This window comes from Oncorhynchus gorbuscha, linkage group LG01, assembly GCF_021184085.1.
Source record: "Oncorhynchus gorbuscha isolate QuinsamMale2020 ecotype Even-year linkage group LG01, OgorEven_v1.0, whole genome shotgun sequence".
Taxonomy (NCBI): domain Eukaryota; kingdom Metazoa; phylum Chordata; class Actinopteri; order Salmoniformes; family Salmonidae; genus Oncorhynchus; species Oncorhynchus gorbuscha.
This window is the reverse complement of record NC_060173.1, coordinates 120937936-120957190: the sequence shown is the minus strand read 5'-3', so window position 1 is coordinate 120957190 and position 19255 is coordinate 120937936. Positions and strand designations below refer to the sequence as shown.

General features: G+C 44.5%; 1 protein-coding gene across 4 annotated transcripts in view; it reads left to right on the top strand.

Annotated features, from left to right (window-relative positions):
- The window catches only part of LOC124036834 (speckle-type POZ protein-like A), an 86325-nt gene that overhangs the window by 15080 nt on the left and 51990 nt on the right, over positions 1-19255 (top strand). Inside the window, exon 1 of one of the 4 annotated variants that reach the window (XM_046351591.1) lies at positions 18615-18673. The exons of the other annotated variants lie outside the window; for them this stretch is intronic. The gene's annotated coding sequence lies outside the window, so the exon portion shown is untranslated. Of the gene's footprint in view, positions 1-18614; positions 18674-19255 lie in introns of those variants that run through there. 4 annotated transcript variants of the gene reach the window in all.

The window sequence follows — 19255 nt, the reverse complement described above, 5'->3', positions numbered from 1 at the left end:
GCTAAGGATACAGGCCATGAAACAACTAGCTAGATGCTAAGGAGACAGGCCATGAAACAACTAGCTAGATGCCAAGGAGACAGGCCATGAAACAATTTGCTAGATGCTAAGGATACAGGCCATGAAACAATTTGCTAGATGCTAAGGATACAGGCCATGAAACAACTAGCTAGATGCTAAGGAGACAGGCCATGAAACAACTAGTTAGATGCTAAGGAGACTGGCCATGAAACAATTAGCTAGATGCTAAGTAGACAGACCATGAAACAATTTGCTAGATGCTAAGGAAACAGGCCATGAAACAATTTGCTAGATGCTAAGGATACAGGCCATGAAACAACTAGCTAGATGCTAAGGAGACAGGCCATGAAACAACTAGCTAGATGCCAAGGAGACAGGCCATGAAACAATTTGCTAGATGCTAAGGATACAGGCCATGAAACAATTTGCTAGATGCTAAGGATAGAGGCCATGAAACAACTAGCTAGATGCTAAGGACAGGCTATGAAACAATTAGCTAGATGTTGAGGAGACATGCCATGAAACAACTAGCTAGATGCTAAGGAGACAGGCAATGAAACAACTAGCCAGATGCTGAGGAGACAGGCAATGAAACAACTAGCTAGATGCTAAGGAGTCAGGTAATGGAACAACTAGCTAGATGCTAAGGAGCCAGGCCATGAAACAACTAGCTAGATGCCAAGGAGCAAGTTGAGACAGGCCATGAAACAACTAGCTAGATGCTAAGGAGACAGGTTATGAAACCATTAGCTAGATGCTAAGGAGGCAGGCCATGGAACAATTAGCTAGATGCTGAGGAGACAGGCCATGAAACAACTAGCTAGATGCCAAGGAGCAAGTTGAGACAGGCCATGAAACAACTAGCTAGATGCTAAGGATCCAGGCCATGAAACAACTAGCTAGATGCTAAGGAGCCAGGCCATGAAACAACTAGCTAGATGCTGAGTAGAAAGTTGAGACAGGCTATGAGACAACTAGTTAGATGCTAAGGAGACAGGCCATGAAACAACTAGCAAGATGCTAAGGAGCCAGGCCATTAAAAACTAGCTAGATGCTAAGGAGATAGTTGAGACAGACCATGAAACAACTTGCTAGATGCTAAGGAGATAGTTGAGACAGACCATGAAACAACTAGCTAGATGCTAAGGAGATAGTTGAGACAGGCTATGAGACAACTAGTTAGATGCTAAGGAGACAGGCCATGAAACAACTAGCAAGATGCTAAGGAGCCAGGCCATTAAAAACTAGCTAGATGCTAAGGAGATAGTTGAGACAGACCATGAAACAACTAGCTAGATGCTAAGGAGATAGTTGAGCCAGGCCATGAAACAACTAGCTAGATGCTAAGGAGATAGTTGAGACAGACCATGAAACAACTAGCTTGATGCTGAGGAGACCTTTGAGATTAGGGGTGCATCCCAATATTTTCTCCTTTCACCCAAAGTGTGCTTTCGTTCACTACTTTCCACATCTGAAAGAATTGGATTGGTGAAGGCATGGACTAGTGGGAGTTTGCAGTGGTTGCACAACCTTTCCTCTACAGGGTGCCATGTTTTCAAGGCTGTGCTCACTGAGCCTGTACTTTGTTTAGGTTTTGTTCAGTAACCATGGTCAAATAGTTTGCCACGGTGTACTGTCAATTTAGGGCCAGATAGCACTGCATTTTGCTTTGTGCTTGTGTTAAGTAATGTATTTTTTTTTTACTATGTTGTAATTAGATTTATTCTGATTGATTGGATGTTCTGGTCCTGAAGCTTCTGTGTGTTAGTAGAACAGGTTTGTGAACTCAGCCCCAGGACCAGCTGGATGAGAGGACTCTTTTCTTTGCTCAGCTCTTGGCATTGCAGGACTTGGTAATGATATGAGAGGGGCTCACTGTATTTTAGATGTTTCCAAAACTGAATTGCTCTTTTATTATTAGTGGATATTGGCCTAATTGTTTGTAGTTTTCTTCTGGACATGTAGGAGAATCTTATAGAGCTCTGCATGCAGGGTTTCAATGGGGTGTTTTTCCCATTTGGTAAAATCTTGTTTTAGTAGGTATTAATAGGTATTTGAATTTGTTTTTTCATGGTGTAGATTGCCCTGCGTGCTTCCTTGCGTTTTTTGGTTCTGAATGTACGTTTATAGAGTTTTAAAGTCTCACAGTACTGAAAGTGTAATTCACCATTATTTGGGTCTCTGCTTTTGGTTGGATAGTGTTCTCTTTTTTTTGGTTACAGGTTGCTTTCTGTTATTCTTCTGTGCTGTTTTGGGCCCATCTGTGTGAATTTCTGATGTTATACAGCTTACTGGGCTGTGAATGTGTGGTTGTGTCCATGTCTGTTCTTTTGAGGACCAACGGAATTTAGCTGTGATCAGACAGACAGTGTTAGTGGCTTCATGGTGAATGAGCTGAGAGAGAAAGGGTCAATGTCTGTAATCTACTGTACTGTGGCCAATAGGTGAGCAGTCTGGAGGTGGTGTAGTTGGGGGGCTGCTCCTTCAGCTCAGTAACCCATACCTCTAACAGAGCTAGCCTGTCTCTCAGCAGTCTGGAGGTGGTGTAGCTGGGGGGCTGCTCCTTTAGCTCAGTAACCCATACCTCTAACAGAGCCAGCCTGTCTCTCAGCAAGTTGATGGTAGTGTGGTCTTGGCTCTGGTGGTTGTAGGCAGGCAGGGGGGAGGATAGTCCTGCTGTTGGGGTGCCTGAGGTGAGGGGAGAGGTCGGGGGGCTGTCCTTGTCCTTTTTGGTTTCCTCCATCTATCCCAGGGTGGGGAAGTCTGGCACAAAAGAGCTGAGTGCAGCCCCACTGCCCTGGACCATGACAGTGCCATTCTGATACATTTTTACTGTCAGAAACCTGTTTTCCTGGTCCTTATCGCTGTCCTCAAACATGTGGATTTGCCTTCCCTTGCAGAGGCCTTTCTTTGTGGTATAGCTGAAATGCCTGGTTACAGCTGTATGCCAGGCAGTAGTGTTGTCTGTGTAAAATAACAGGTTTGTAAACAGTCCTGTTTTGTGAGCAGTTGGCAAACAAAGTTTCTGGCTTCTCCCTCTGAATTCTGTGTTTAAAATGGATTCTTCCCTTCTCTGATTTGATTTCTGATGGAAAAAAATGTTTAAAGGGGGGAAAGTCTCAGTTTCTGCTGCTGCTGCCTGTGGCCATGTTGCTATGGTTACCAGCAGTAAACAGTTGGAGCTAGACGCTAAGCTAGCCGACAGATTTGATTTGGCTAGCTAGCACAATAAAGATTGACAGAGAGTGAGTTAAAAGACCAATATTTTTCTCCTGGGTTGATCTTCGGTTATACAGTTTGATTAACTATATATTTTTTGCGAATTTAATCTTGTTAACCAGAAAGTTATAACATGGAAGGAGCTGTTCTTCTGCATGACTTATCTTTGTCTGTCTCTCTCTCAATTCAATGGGCTTTATTGGCATGGGGGAAACGTGTTTAAAAAAAATATATATATATGTTTTTATTTCACCTTTATTTAACCAGGTAGGCTAGTTGAGAACAAGTTCTCATTTGCAACTGCGACCTGGCCAAGCAAGTGAGGTAGATAATATACAAAAGTGAAATAAACAATAAAAATTAACAGTACACATTACACTCACAGAAGTTTCAAAATAATAAAGACATTACAAGTGTTGTAACAATGTACAAATGCTTAAAATACAAAAGGGAAAATAAATAAGCATAAATGGGTTGTATTTGCAATGGTGTTTGTTCTTCACTGGTTGCCCTTTTCTTGTGGCAATAGGTCACAAATCTTGCTGCAGTGATGGCACACTGGAATTTCACCCAGTAGATATGAGAGTTTATCAAAATCGGGTTTGTTTTCAAATTCTTTGTGGGTCTGTGTAATCTGAGGGAAATATGTGTCTATAATATGGTCATACATTGGGCAGGAGTTTAAGCGCAGCTCAGTTTCCACCTCATTTTGTGGGCAGTGTGCACATAGCCTGTCTTCTCTTGAGAGCCATGTCTGCCTACGGCGGCCTTTCTCAATAGCAAGGCTATGCTCACTGAGTCTGTACATAGTCAAAGCTTTCCTTAAGTTTGGGTCAGTCACAGTGGTCAGGTTTTCTGCCACTGTGTACTCTCTGTTTAGGGCCAAATAGCATTATAGCCTGCTCTGTTTTTTGGTAATTTCCTTCCAATGTGTCAAGTAATTGGTGAAAATCTGTCGTTCTGCCCCTGAACGAGGCAGTTAATCCACCGTTCCTAGGCGGTCATTGAAAATAAGAACGTGTTCTTAACTGACTTAACTAGTTAAATAAAGGTATTAAAAATAATATATATTTTTTAATCGGCATATCGGCACCCAGAAATACCGATTTCCAATTGTTATGAAAACTTGAAATTGGCCCAAATTAATCTGCCATTACGATTAATCGGTCAACCTCTAATAACAACAATGTATACAATATACATTGTAATAAAATCATAAAGTATAACAAATAATAAAATAAAATGGTAGTTAATAATATTAATAATAAAAAATGGTCACAGTCAATAGTAGAAATATAATATATAAAAAGCTAAACATGGAAAATGAAACTAACTGTCATCCTCACCATTACATAAGTACTAAAACTACCATCATCATTACTCAAATCAAATCAAATTTTATTTGTCACATACACATGGTTAGCAGATGTTAATGCGAGTGTAGCGAAATGCTTGTGCTTCTAGTTCCAACAATGCAGTGATAACCAACAAGTAATCTAACTAACAATTCCAAAACTACTGTCTTATACACAGTGTAAGGGGATAAGGAATATGTACATAAGGATATATGAATGAGTGATGGTGCAGAGCAGCATACAGTAGATGGTATCGAGTACAGTATATACATATGAGATGAGTGTGTAGACAAAGTAAACAAAGTGGCATAGTTAAAGTGGCTAGTGATACATGTATTACATAAGGATGCAGTCGATGATGTAGAGTACAGTATATACATATGCATATGAGATGAATAATGTAGGGTAAGTAACATTATATAAGTTAGCATTGTTTAAAGTGGCTAGTGATATATTTACATCATTTCCCATCAATTCCCATTATTAAAGTGGCTGGAGTTGGGTCAGTGTCAATGACAGTGTGTTGGCAGCAGCCACTCAATGTTAGTGGTGGCTGTTTAACAGTCTGATGGCCTTGAGATAGAAGCTGTTTTTCAGTCTCTCGGTCCCAGCTTTGATGCACCTGTACTGACCTCGCCTTCTGGATGATAGCGGGGTGAACAGGCAGTGGTTCGGGTGGTTGATGTCCTTGATGATCTTTATGGCCTTCCTGTAACATCGGGTGGTGTAGGTGTCCTGGAGGGCAGGTAGTTTGCCCCCTGTGATGCGTTGTGCAGTCCTCACTACCCTCTGGAGAGCCTTACGGTTGAGGGCGGAGCAGTTGCCGTACCAGGCGGTGATACAGCCCGCCAGGATGCTCTCGATTGTGCATCTGTAGAAGTTTGTGAGTGCTTTTGGTGACAAGCCGAATTTCTTCAGCCTCCTGAGGTTGAAGAGGCGCTGCTGCGCCTTCTTCACGACGCTGTCAGTGTGAGTGGACCAATTCAGTTTGTCTGTGATGTGTATGCAGAGGAACTTAAAACTAGCTACCCTCTCCACTACTGTTCCATCGATGTGGATAGGGGGGTGTTCCCTCTGCTGTTTCCTGAAGTCCACAATCATCTCCTTGGTTTTGTTGACGTTGAGTGTGAGGTTATTTTCCTGACACCACACTCCGAGGGCCCTCACCTCCTCCCTGTAGGCCGTCTCGTCGTTGTTGGTAATCAAGCCTACCACTGTTGTGTCGTCCGCAAACTTGATGATTGAGTTGGAGGCGTGCATGGCCACGCAGTCGTGGGTGAACAGGGAGTACAGGAGAGGGCTCAGAACGCACCCTTGTGGGGCCCCCGTGTTGAGGATCAGCGGGGAGGAGATGTTGTTGCCTACCCTCACCACCTGGGGGCGGCCCGTCAGGAAGTCCAGTACCCAGTTGCACAGGGCGGGGTCGAGACCCAGGGTCTCGAGCTTGATGACGAGCTTGGAGGGTACTATGGTGTTGAATGCCGAGCTGTAGTCGATGAACAGCATTACATTTACATTACATTTAAGTCATTTAGCAGACGCTCTTATCCAGAGCGACTTACAAATTGGTGCAATCTCACATAGGTATTCCTCTACTACTACTACCACCACCATCACTAAACTGCTATCATTACCATCACCCCTACTACCCGTACCACTACTATTTGGAATAATAATCACAAATAAAATAATATTTTATTTGTCACATACACATGGTTAGCAGATGCTAATGTTAGTATAGCGAAATGCTTGTGCTAGTTCCGACCATGCAGTAATATCTAACAAGTAATCAAACAATTTCACAACAACTACCTTATACACACAAGTGTAAAGGAATGAATAAGAATATGTACATATAAATATGGATGAGCGATGGCCGGACGGCATAGACATGGTGCAGTAGATGGTATAGAGTACAGTATATACATATGAGATGAGTAATTTTTTTTAACATATTTTTTTATTTCACCTTTATTTAACCAGGTAGGCTAGTTGAGAACAAGTTCTCATTTGCAACTGCGACCTGGCCAAGATGAAGCATAGCAGTGTGAACAGACAACACAGAGTTACACATTACACAGTAGAAAAAAGGGGAGTCTATATACATTGTGTGCAAAAGGCATGAGGAGGTAGGCGAATAATTACAATTTTGCAGATTAACACTGGAGTGATAAATGATCAGATGGTCATGTACAGGTAGAGATATTGGTGTGCAAAAGAGCAGAAAAGTAAATAAATAAAAACAGTATGGGGATGAGGTAGGTAAAAATGGGTGGGCTATTTACCGATAGACTATGTACAGCTGCAGCGATCGGTTAGCTGCTCAGATAGCAGATGTTTGAAGTTGGTGAGGGAGATAAAAGTCTCCAACTTCAGCGATTTTTGCAGTTCGTTCCAGTCACAGGCAGCAGAGTACTGGAACGAAAGGCGGCCAAATGAGGTGTTGGCTTTAGTGATGATCAGTGAGATACACCTGCTGGAGCGCGTGCTACGGATGGGTGTTGCCATCGTGACCAGTGAACTGAGATAAGGCGGAGCTTTACCTAGCATGGACTTGTAGATGACCTGGAGCCAGTGGGTCTGGCGACGACTATGTAGCGAGGGCTAGCCGACTAGAGCATACAGGTCGCAGTGGTGGGTGGAATAAGGTGGTTTAGTGACAAAACGGATGGCACTGTGATAAACTGCATCCAGTTTGCTGAGTAGAGTGTTGGAGGCAATTTTGTAGATGACATCGCCGAAGTCGAGGATCGGTAGGATAGTCAGTTTTACTAGGGTAAGTTTGGCGGCGTGAGTGAAGGAGGCTTTGTTGCGGAATAGAAAGCCGACTCTAGATTTGATTTTCGATTGGAGATGTTTGATATGAGTCTGGAAGGACAGTTTACAGTCTAGCCAGACACCTAGGTACTTATAGATGTCCACATATTCAAGGTCGGAACCATCCAGGGTGGTGATGCTGGTCAGGCGTGCGGGTGCAGGCAGCAAACGGTTGAAAAGCATGCATTTGGTTTTACTAGCGTTTAAGAGCAGTTGGAGGCCACGGAAGGAGTGTTGTATGGCATTGAAGCTCGTTTGGAGGTTAGATAGCACAGTGTCCAAGGACGGGCCAAAAGTATATAGAATGGTGTCGTCTGCATAGAGGTGGATCAGGGAATCGCCCGCAGCAAGACCAACATCATTGATATATACAGAGAAAAGAGTCGGCCCGAGAATTGAACCCTGTGGTACCCCCATAGAGACTGCCAGAGGACCGGACAGCATGCCCTCCAATTTGACACACTGAACTCTGTCTGCAAAGTAGTTGGTGAACCAGGCAAGGCAGTCATCCAAGAAACCGAGGCTACTGAGTCTGCCGATAAGAATATGGTGATTGACAGAGTCGAAAGCCTTGGCAAGGTCGATGAAGAGGGCCAGTTGGTCAGGATGACGTCTATGAGGGTGCCCTTGTTTACAGATTTAGGGTTGTACCTGGTGGGTTCCTTGATGATTTGTGTGAGATTGAGGTCATTTAGCTTAGATTGTAGGACTGCCGGGGTGTTAAGCATATCCCAGTTTAGGTCACCTAACAGAACAAACTCTGAAGCTAGATGGGGGGCGATCAATTCACAAATGGTGTCCAGGGCACAGCTGGGAGCTGAGGGGGGTCGGTAGCAGGCGGCAACAGTGAGAGACTTATTTCTGGAGAGAGTAATTTTCAAAATTAGTAGTTCGAACTGTTTGGGTATGGACCTGGAAAGTATGACATTACTTTGCAGGCTATCTCTGCAGTAGACTGCAACTCCTCCCCCTTTGGCAGTTCTATCTTGACGGAAAATGTTATAGTTGGGTATGGAAATCTCTGAATTTTTGGTGGCCTTCCTGAGCCAGGATTCAGACACGGCAAGGACGTCAGGGTTAGCAGTGTGCTAAAGCAGTGAGTAAAACAAACTGTATGTCGGGTATGTAGGGTATGTAAACATATAAATTGCCATTGTTTAACTTGTTATGGCTGCAATCCCGATATCGGGATAAGTGTCATCAACAACCGCTGAATAGCATAGCGCTAGATTCAATAAATATTACTACAAATATTTATATTAATCAAATCACAAGTGCAATATAGGAAAACACAGTTTAGGCTTTTGTTAATCCACCTGTCATGTCAGATTACAGCTATTTAGTCAGTCTGGGAGCAAGACATCGTGGTCCGCGACAGGGCTGGTTTTCTTTTTTGTAGTCCATGATTGACTGTAGACCCTGCCACATACCTCTCGTGTCTGAGCCGTTGAATTGCGACTAATTTGTCTCTATACTGATGCTTAGCTTGTTTATATATATATATGCCATTTAGCAGACGCTTTTATCCAAAGCGACTTACAGTCATGTGTGCATACATTCTACGTATGGGTGGTCCCGGGGATCGAACCCACTACCCTGGCGTTACAAGCGCCATGCTCTACCAACTGAGCTACAGAAGGACCACGTTTGATTGCCTTGTGGAGGGAATAGCTACACTGTTTGTATTCGGTCATGTTTCCGGTCACCTTGCCCTGATTAAAAGCAGTGGTTCGAGCTTTCAGTTTTGCGCGAATGCTGCCATCAATCCACTGTTTCTGGTTGGGGAAGGTTTTAATAGTCACCGTGGGCACAACATCACCTATACACTTGCTAATAAACTCGCTCACCGAATCAGCGTATACATCAATGTTGTTGTTCGACGCTATCCGGAACATATCCCAGTCCACGTGATCGAAGCAATCTTGAAGCGTGGAATCATATTGGTCGGACCAGCGTTGAACAGACCTGAGAATGGGCGTTTCCTGTTTCAGTTTCTGTCTTTAGGCTGGGAGCAACAAAATGGAGTCGTGGTTAGATTTGCCGAATGGAGGGCGGGGGAGGACTCTATGCGTCGCGGAAGTTAGAGTAAATGATCCAGAATTTTAGAATGTTGACATCCCTGGTTGCACATTCAATATGCTGATTCAAATTTAGGGAGTCTTGTTTTCAGATTAGCCTTGTTAAAATCCCCAGCTACAATAAATGCAGCCTCAGGATATGTGGTGGGGGGGGGGTGAATTCGAAGAGAATTCTCTTGGTAGAGAATTCTCTTGGTAGATAATGTGGTCGGCATTTGATTGTAATGAATTCTTGGTCAGGTGAACACAAGGACTTGAGTTCCTGTATGTTGTTATGATCACACCACTACTCATTAATCATAAGGCATACACCCATTTTTATGCATTATTTCTTACACTATTACCCCAGGAAATTTCAAGTCTTATTACATAGGAGCCATTGCTCCTTCGCCCATGAGTATTTTTAGGTTTTCATCTGGGTTTAATAAGTTAAAATGTGGAATAAATGTATTCATTTGTGTGAATAATGAATCTCTTGGTGAGGAATATTTCTCAGAGTAAAGGAGAAAGTGTATCTCTGTTTCTACCTCCCCTGTTCGGCAGTGACAACATGCACGCTCCTCTTTGGGGAGCCATGTCTATACATTTCTGTTTCTATCTCCCCTGTTCGGCAGTGACCACATACACCCTCCTCTTTGGGGAGCCTTGTCTTTACATCTCTGTCTCTACCTCCCCTGTTCGGCAGTGACAACATGCACGCTCCTCTTTGGGGAGCCGTGTCTTTACATCTCTGTCTCTACCTCCCCTGTTCGGCAGTGACAACATGCACGCTCCTCTTTGGGGAGACGTGTCTTTTTATGTCTGCCGGTTTCTATTGCCAATTGGTGGTCACTCAGCCTGTACTTGGTAAGGATCTGTCTCTGCTTCGTATCTCTGACAGAGTAGAGCTAATCAGCCAATTTATATTCTCTGTTTAGTGCCAAATAGCAATTTAGTTGGCTTTGGGATTTTGTTTCATCTTTCCAATATTTTTCTGCATTTTCATTACCACTGGAAATGGTCCCAATTCTGCCCTACATGCATTAGTTGGTGTATTTCTTTGTACTTCTTTAGAATTTGCCAACAGAATTCTGCATGTAGGGAGGGCTTCAATTGGATGTTTGTCCCACATTTTAAAGTCCAGTTTATTGAGTGGCCCCCAAACCTCACTTCCTTTGAGGTAGTGAGGTAGGATTACACTCTCAAGTATTTTGATTCAAATTCCAAATGGTTTGTTGATTTTTAATAATTTCATACAATGCTCTGCAGGCTTTTTCTTCAGTGCATTGACTGGGCTCCAGAGCGGTGCAGCGGTCTAAGGCACTGCATCTCAGTGCTAGAGGCGTCACTACAGACACCCTGGTTCCAATCCAGGCTGTATCACAACCGGTCGTGATTGGGAGTCCCATAGGGTGGTGCACAATTGGCCCAGCGTTGTCCCGGTTTGGCCGGTGTAGACCGTCATTGTAAATAAGAATTTGTTCTTAACTGACTTGCCTGGTTAAATAAAGGTTCATTTATTTATTTTTTTAAATCACTGCCATATTAAAGTTTCCCCGTGCACATATGGTCAGACTAAGGAATGAGTCATTTTTTGTGTGTTCGATAATGGTGTTGTTCAGGGTGAATTTATATTTGTGTTTCTGACGTTTTCTGGAAAATCATTTTCTGCCAGGGCCCAGTTATGGCAATATTGCTGAATGTTAAGGTTCTGTTGAAGACCTTTGGTTGGTGATATAAGAACCAAATCTTCAGCATATAGCAGGTATTTCACCTCTCTACTTCAAATAGTTCAGTCCTGGGGCTGAAATTGGTCCAACATGTCTGCTAATTCATTGATATAATTGAATATCACACCTTGGTTGGGGAGAAAGCCAAATTGACATTTACTTATTACATTTCTTTCTTGAAGAAACGTTTGAAGTCAAAATACTTCAGAAAACCTTTCCCAGGTGGCTGTTTACACAAATTCCCCTGTAATTGTTGGGTCTGATTTGTCTCCACTTTTGTGGATAAAAAAGTGGATAGGGGAGATGTCTGGTTCCAGACATCAGTAAAGCAGCCAGAAGTTAGTACCATGTTGAACAATTTAACCTCATAGTCCGACCCATCCCGGATCCGGGATCGTGACTACAGCCTCAAGCTCATTACCATAACGCAACGTTAGAGATTTCTAAAAATCGCAAATGAAATGAAATAAATATGCCTGCTCTCAAGCTTATCCTTTTCTTAACAACACTGTCATCTCAGATTTTCAAAATATGCTTTTGAACCAGAGAAAATCAATCATTTGTGTAAGAGTGTTGATAGCTAGCTTAGCATTTAGCATAGCATTTAGCACGCAACATATTCACAAAAACCAGCAAAGGAATCAAATAAAATAATTTACCTTTGAAGAACTTCAGATGTTTCAATGAGGAGACTCTCAGTTACATAGCAGATGTCCAGTTTTTCCTGAAAGATTCTTTGTGTAGGACAAATCGCTCCGTTTTGTTACTATGCATTTGGCTACCGAAACTAACCGAAAATTCAGTCACCTAAACGTCAAACTTTTTTCCGAATTAACTCCATAATATCGACTGAAACATGGCAAACGTTGTATGAATCAATCCTCAAGGTGTTTTGTCATATATCTCTTCATTGAAATGCCGTTCGTGGAAGCATGCTTTCTTGTCAGAATCCCATGGAAAAATACCAGTAGCTGAGTTTTGCGCACCAATTTCCACGCAGGACACCGTGCGGACACTTGGCAATTGTCGTCTCTTATGGTCAATCTTCCAATGATATGCCTGCAAATACGTCACAATGCTCCAGACCCCTTAGGGAAACGATAGAAAGGGTCGGCTCATTCCTGTCGCATTCACAGCCATATAAGGAGATCATGGAAAATGTAGCTTCGGAAATCCTGTTCATTTCCTGGTTGCAGAAACATCTTGGTTTTGCCTGAAGGTTTTGTTCTAGGGCACTCACAGTGAAAATCTTTGCAGTTCTGGAAACGTCAAGAGTGTTTTCTTTCCAAAGCTATCAATTCCATGCATAGTCGAGCATCTTTTCGTGACAAAATATTGCGCTTAAAACGGGCACGTCTTTTTATCCAAAAATGAAATACTGCCCCTAGAGTCTTATGAGGTTTAAGCACAGCATTTTGCAACTCAGGTGTGCAGCATTTCATTTCTGATGTTATCTAGACCACAAGCCTTCTTTGGTTTTATAGATTTGAGCTTTTCATTTAGTTCCTGTTGGGTTATTGGGTAATGTAATGGATTTTGGTTTATAATGACTGATTCAAGGATGTTCAATATTTCAATTTCTAATTGGTTATGTTGTAAGTCTTTTTGTGGGATGTTTTTGTATGGATTATCAAAATACGTTTTCCAAATGAATGTATTTCAGTGTATGTTTATACTGTTTCAGAGTTTCACAGTATTCATAGCGTAGTTCTGGGTTGTTTTGCTGCTTATGTTTTTCACTTGATATTTGTCTTAGGTGTTTTCTAATTGTTTTACATTCGTTATCAAACCATTTTCTGCTTTTCTCAAATTTGCTTTTGATGCTTTTTTTTGGAATATGCAATTTATGTTTTGAGTAGCCGAATTGACACCTTCTTTATTGTTTCGGTATTGTGACTTATTGAAGAACTGTATAGAGTTCATCATTTAATTTGAGTTCAATGTTTCAATGAATCTCTTTGCACTGTATGGAGCCCATCTGTACAATTGGTTTATGTAGAGTTTATTGGGCTGTTTTTTTTTATGAGTATTGCTGGTTAATTTCTTCAGAAACATTTCGTAGCTTAGTTAGCGGTGCGCGCTAAATAGCGTTTCAATCGGTGACGTCACTTGCTCTGAGACTTTGAAGTAGTAGTTCCCCTTGCTCTGCAAGGGCCGGGGCTTTTGTGGACGATGCTTCGTGGGTGTCAGTTGTTGATGTGTGCAGAGGGTCCCTGGTTCACGCCCGGGTATGGGCGAGGGGACGGTCTAAAGTTATACTGTTACATTGATGCTGTTGACCCGGATCACTGGTTGCTGTGGAAAAGGAGGGTGAGTGTAACGGATGTGAAACGGCTAGCTTAGTTAGCGGTGCGCGCTAAATAGCGTTTCAATCAGTGACGTCACCGATTGAAACGCTATTTAGCGCGAACACCGCTAACTAGCTAGCCATTTCACATCCGTTACACTCACACATTTTCTATAGGATTGAGGTCAGGGCTTTGTGATAGCCACTCCAATACTTTGACTTTGTTGTCCTTAAGCCATTTTATCACAACTTTGGAAGTATGCTTGGGGTCAGTGTCCATTTGGAAGACCCATTTGCGACCAAGCTTTAACTTCCTGACTGATGTCTTGATGTTGCTTCAATATATCCATGTAATTTTCCGCCTCATGATAACATCTATTTTGTAAGGTGCACCACTACCCTGCCGCCACTTATGGGGCGGCAGGGTAGCCTAGTGGTTAGAGCATTGGACGAGTAACCGGAAGGTTGCAAGTTCAAACCCCCGAGCTGACAAGGTACAAATCTGTCGTTCTGCCCCTGAACTGGCAGTTAACCCACTGTTCCTAGGCCGTCATTGAAAATAAGAATTTGTTCTTAACTGACTTGCCTAGTTAAATAAAGGTTAAAAAAAACTCCCTCCTGCAGCAAAGCACCCCCACAACATGATGCTGCCATCCCTGTGCTTCACGGTTGGGATGGAGTTCTTCAGCTTGCAAGCCTCCACCTTTCCCTCCAAACATAACGATGGTCGTTGTTTCATCAGACCAGTGGAAAGTTCTACAAAAAGTATGATCTTTGTCCCCATGTGCAGTTGTAAACGGTAGTCGGGCTTTCTTTATGGCGGTTTTGGAGCAATGGCTTCTTCCTTGCTGAGTGGCCTTTCAGGTTATATCGATATAGGACTCGTTTTACTGTGGATATACATTTAAGTAATTTAGCAGACGCTCTTATCCAGAGCGACTTACAAATTGGTGACATCCAGTGGAACAGTCACTTTACAATAGTGCATCTAAATCTTAAAGGGGGGGGGTGAGAGGGATTACTTATCCTATCCTAGGTATTCCTTAAAGAGGTGGGGTTTCAGGTGTCTCCGGAAGGTGGTGATTGACTCCGCTGTCCTGGCGTCGTGAGGGAGTTTGTTCCACCATTGGGGGGCCAGAGCAGCGAACAGTTTTGACTGGGCTGAGCGGGAGCTGTACTTCCTCAGTGGTAGGGAGGCGAGCAGGCCAGAGGTGGATGAACGCAGTGCCCTTGTTTGGGTGTAGGGCCTGATCAGAGACTGGAGGTACTGAGGTGCCGTTCCCCTCACAGCTCCGTAGGCAAGCACCATGGTCTTGTAGCGGATGCGAGCTTCAACTGGAAGCCAGTGGAGAGAACGGAGGAGCGGGGTGACGTGAGAGAACTTGGGAAGGTTGAACACCAGACGGGCTGCGGCGTTCTGGGTGAGTTGAAGGGGTTTAATGGCACAGGCAAGGAGCCCAGCCAACAGCGAGTTGCAGTAATCCAGACGGGAGATGACAAGTGCCTGGATTAGGACCTGCGCCGCTTCCTGTGTGAGGCAGGGTCGTACTCTGCGGATGTTGTAGAGCATGAACCTACAGGAACGGGCCACCGCCTTGATGTTGGTTGAGAACGACAGGGTGTTGTCCAGGATCACGCCAAGGTTCTTAGCGCTCTGGGAGGAGGACACAATGGAGTTGTCAACCGTGATGGCGAGATCATGGAACGGGCAGTCCTTCCCCGGGAGGAAGAGCAGCTCCGTCTTGCCGAGGTTCAGCTTGAGGTGGTGATCCGTCATCCACACTGATATGTCTGCCAGACATGCAGAGATGCGATTCGCCACCTGGTCATCAGAAGGGGGAAAGGAGAAGATTAATTGTGTGTCGTCTGCATAGCAATGATAGGAGAGACCATGTGAGGTTATGACAGAGCCAAGTGACTTGGTGTATAGCGAGAATAGGAGAGGGCCTAGAACAGAGCCCTGGGGGACACCAGTGGTGAGAGCGCGTGGTGAGGAGACAGATTCTCGCCACGCCACCTGGTAGGAGCAACCTGTCAGGTAGGACGCAATCCAAGCGTGGGCCGCGCCGGAGATGCCCAACTCGGAGAGGGTGGAGAGGAGGATCTGATGGTTCACAGTATCGAAGGCAGCCGATAGATCTAATAGGATGAGAGCAGAGGAGAGAGAGTTAGCTTTAGCAGTGCGGAGCGGAGCGCCTCCGTGATACAGAGGAGAGCAGTCTCAGTTGAATGACTAGTCTTGAAACCTGACTGATTTGGATCAAGAAGGTCATTCAGAGAGAGATAGCGGGAGAGCTGGCCAAGGACGGCACGTTCAAGAGTTTTGGAGAGAAAAGAAAGAAGGGATACTGGTCTGTAATTGTTGACATCGGGGGAGCGAGTGTAGGTTTTTTCAGAAGGGGTGCAACTCTCGCTCTCTTGAAGACGGAAGGGACGTAGCCAGCGGTCAGGGATGAGTTGATGAGCGAGGTGAGGTAAGGGAGAAGGTCTCCGGAAATGGTCTGGAGAAGAGAGGAGGGGATAGGGTCAAGCGGGCAGGTTGTTGGGCGGCCGGCCGTCACAAGACGCGAGATTTCATCTGGAGAGAGAGGGGAGAAAGAGGTCAGAGCACAGGGTAGGGCAGTGTGAGCAGAACCAGTGGTGTCGTTTGACTTAGCAAACGAGGATCGGATGTCATCGACCTTCTTTTCAAAATTGTTGACGAAGACATCTGCAGAGAGGGAGGAGGGGGTGGGGGATTCAGGAGGGAGGAGAAGGTGGCAAAGAGCTTCCTAGGGTTAGAGGCAGATGCTTGGAATTTAGCGTGGTAGAAAGTGGCTTTAGCAGCAGAGACAGAGGAGGAAAATGTAGAGAGGAGGGAGTGAAAGGATGCCAGGTCCGCAGGGAGGCGAGTTTTCCTCCATTTCCGCTCGGCTGCCCGGAGCCCTGTTCTGTGAGCTCGCAATGAGTCATCGAGCCACGGAGCGGGAGGGGAGGACCGAGCCGGCCTGGAGGATAGGGGACATAGAGAGTCAAAGGATGCAGAGAGGGAGGAGAGGAGGGTTGAGGAGGCAGAATCAGGAGATAGGTTGGAGAAGGTTTGAGCAGAGGGAAGAGATGATAGGATGGAAGAGGAGAGAGTAGCGGGGGAGAGAGAGCGAAGGTTGGGACGGCGCGATACCATCCGAGTAGGGGCAGTGTGGGAGGTGTTGGATGAGAGCGAGAGGGGAAAGGATACAAGGTAGTGGTCGGAGACTTGGAGGGGAGTTGCAATGAGGTTAGTGGAAGAACAGCATCTAGTAAAGATGAGGTCGAGCGTATTGCCTGCCTTGTGAGTAGGGGGGGAAGGTGAGAGGGTGAGGTCAAAAGAGGAGAGGAGTGGAAAGAAGGAGGCAGAGAGGAATGAGTCAAAGGTAGACGTGGGGAGGTTAAAGTCGCCCAGAACTGTGAGAGGTGAGCCGTCCTCAGGAAAGGAGCTTATCAAGGCATCAAGCTCATTGATGAACTCTCCGAGGGAACCTGGAGGGCGATAAATGATAAGGATGTTAAGCTTGAAAGGGCTGGTAACTGTGACAGGGGAGAAAGAGAGAATGACCACTTGGGAGAGATGAGGATCCCGGTGCCACCACCCCGCTGACCAGAAGCTCTCGGGGTGTGCGAGAACACGTGGGCGGACGAAGAGAGAGCAGTAGGAGTAGCAGTGTTGTCTGTGGTGATCCATGTTTCCGTCAGTGCCAAGAAGTCGAGGGACTGGAGGGAGGCATAGGCTGAGATGAACTCTGCCTTGTTGACCGCAGATCGGCAGTTCCAGAGGCTACCGGAGACCTGGAACTCCACGTGGGTCGTGCGCGCTGGGACCACCAGATTAGGGTGGCCGCGGCCACGCGGTGTGGAGCGTTTGTATGGTCTGTGCAGAGAGGAGAGAACAGGGATAGACAGACACATAGTTGACAGGCTACAGAAGAGGCTACGCTAATGCAAAGGAGATTGGAATGACAAGTGGACTACACGTCTCGAAAGTTCAGAAAGTTAAGCTTACGTAGCAAGAATCTTATTGATTAAAATGATACAGTACTGCTGAAGTAGGCTAGCTGGCAGTGGGTGCGTTGTTGACACTACACTAATCAAGTCGTTCCGTTGAGTGTAATAGTTTCTGCAGTGCTGCTATTCGGGGGCTAGCTGGCTAGCTAGTAGTGTTGTTTACGTTACGTTGCGTTAAAAGAACGACAATAGCTGGCTAGCTAACCTAGAAAATCGCTCTAGACTACACAATTATCTTTGATACAAAGACGGCTATGTAGCTAGCTATGTAGCTAGCTACGATCAAACAAATCAAACCGTTGTACTGTAATGAAATGAAATGAAAATGTGATACTACCTGTGAATGCGACCGGGTTGTGAGTCTATTCGGTAGACGTTGGCTAGCTGTCGGCTAGCTGTTGGCTAGCTAGCAGAGTCTCCTACGTTAAGGACGACAAAGGACGACAAATAGCTGGCTAGCTAACCTCGGTAAATTAAGATAATCACTCTAAGACTACACACTCTAAACCTAAACTACACAATTATCTTGGATACGAAGATACGAAGACAGCAAAGACAGCTATGTAGCTAGCTAACACTACACTAATCAAGTCGTTCAGTTGAGTGTAATAGTTTCTCCAGTGCAGCTAATCAGTGGACGTTAGCTAGCTGGCTAGTGAAGACTACGTTAGGACGGCGAAATACGATAATTACGCAATTATCTTTGATACAAAGACGGCTATGTAGCTAGCTAAGAAGAAATTGCTAAGATTAGACAAATCAGACCGTTGTGCTATAATGAAATATAATGAAATGTAATTAAATGTAATGAAAAAGTTATACTACCTGCGGGAGCGAAGTGCCGATGCAACCACTAGCTCCAACCCGGAAGTGCTTCAACAGACTGAGCTAGATATAGATACTTTTGTACCAGTTTCCTCCAGCATCTTCACAGGGTCCTTTGCAAAGTACGTTCATCTTTAGGAGACCGAACGAAGTCTCCTTACTGAGTGGTATGACGGCTGTGTGATCCTATGGTGTTTATACTTGTGTACTATTGTTTGTACAGATGAATGTGGTACCTTCAGACGTTTGGAAATTTCTCCCGAGGATGAACCAGACTTGTGGAGGTCTACGATGGCTGATTTCTTTTGATTTTCCCATGATGTCAAGGAAATGCATCCACAGGTACACCTCCAATTGACTCAAATTATATCAGTTAGCCTATTAGAAGCTTCTAAAGCTATGACATCATTTTCTGGAATTTTCCAAGCTGTTTAAAGGCACAGTCAACTTAGTGTATGTAAACTTCTGACCCACTGGAATTGTGATACAGTGAATTCCAGTGAAATAATCTGTCTGTAAACAATTGTTGGAAAAATGACTCGTGTCATGCACAAAGTAGATGTCCTAACCGACTTGCAAACATTGTATTTTGTAAACAAGAAATGTGTGGCTTAGTTGAAAAACAAGTTTTAATGAGTCCAACCTAAGTGGATGTAAACTTCCGACTTCAACTGTACATCATAACTGTAGTAGTGATGAATAAATGTCCATTGGGGTAGAGGCAGAGTAAAGACTGATGGTGTGGGGTGGAATGACCATAGGGGAGCAGCAGGAGGAATAATGACCATAGGGGAGCAGCGGGAGAAATAATGACCATAGGGGGAGCAGCAGGAGAAATAATGACCATAGGGGGAGCAGCAGGAGAAATAATGACCATAGGGGGAGCAGCAGGAGGAATAATGACCATAGGGGGAGCAGCAGGAG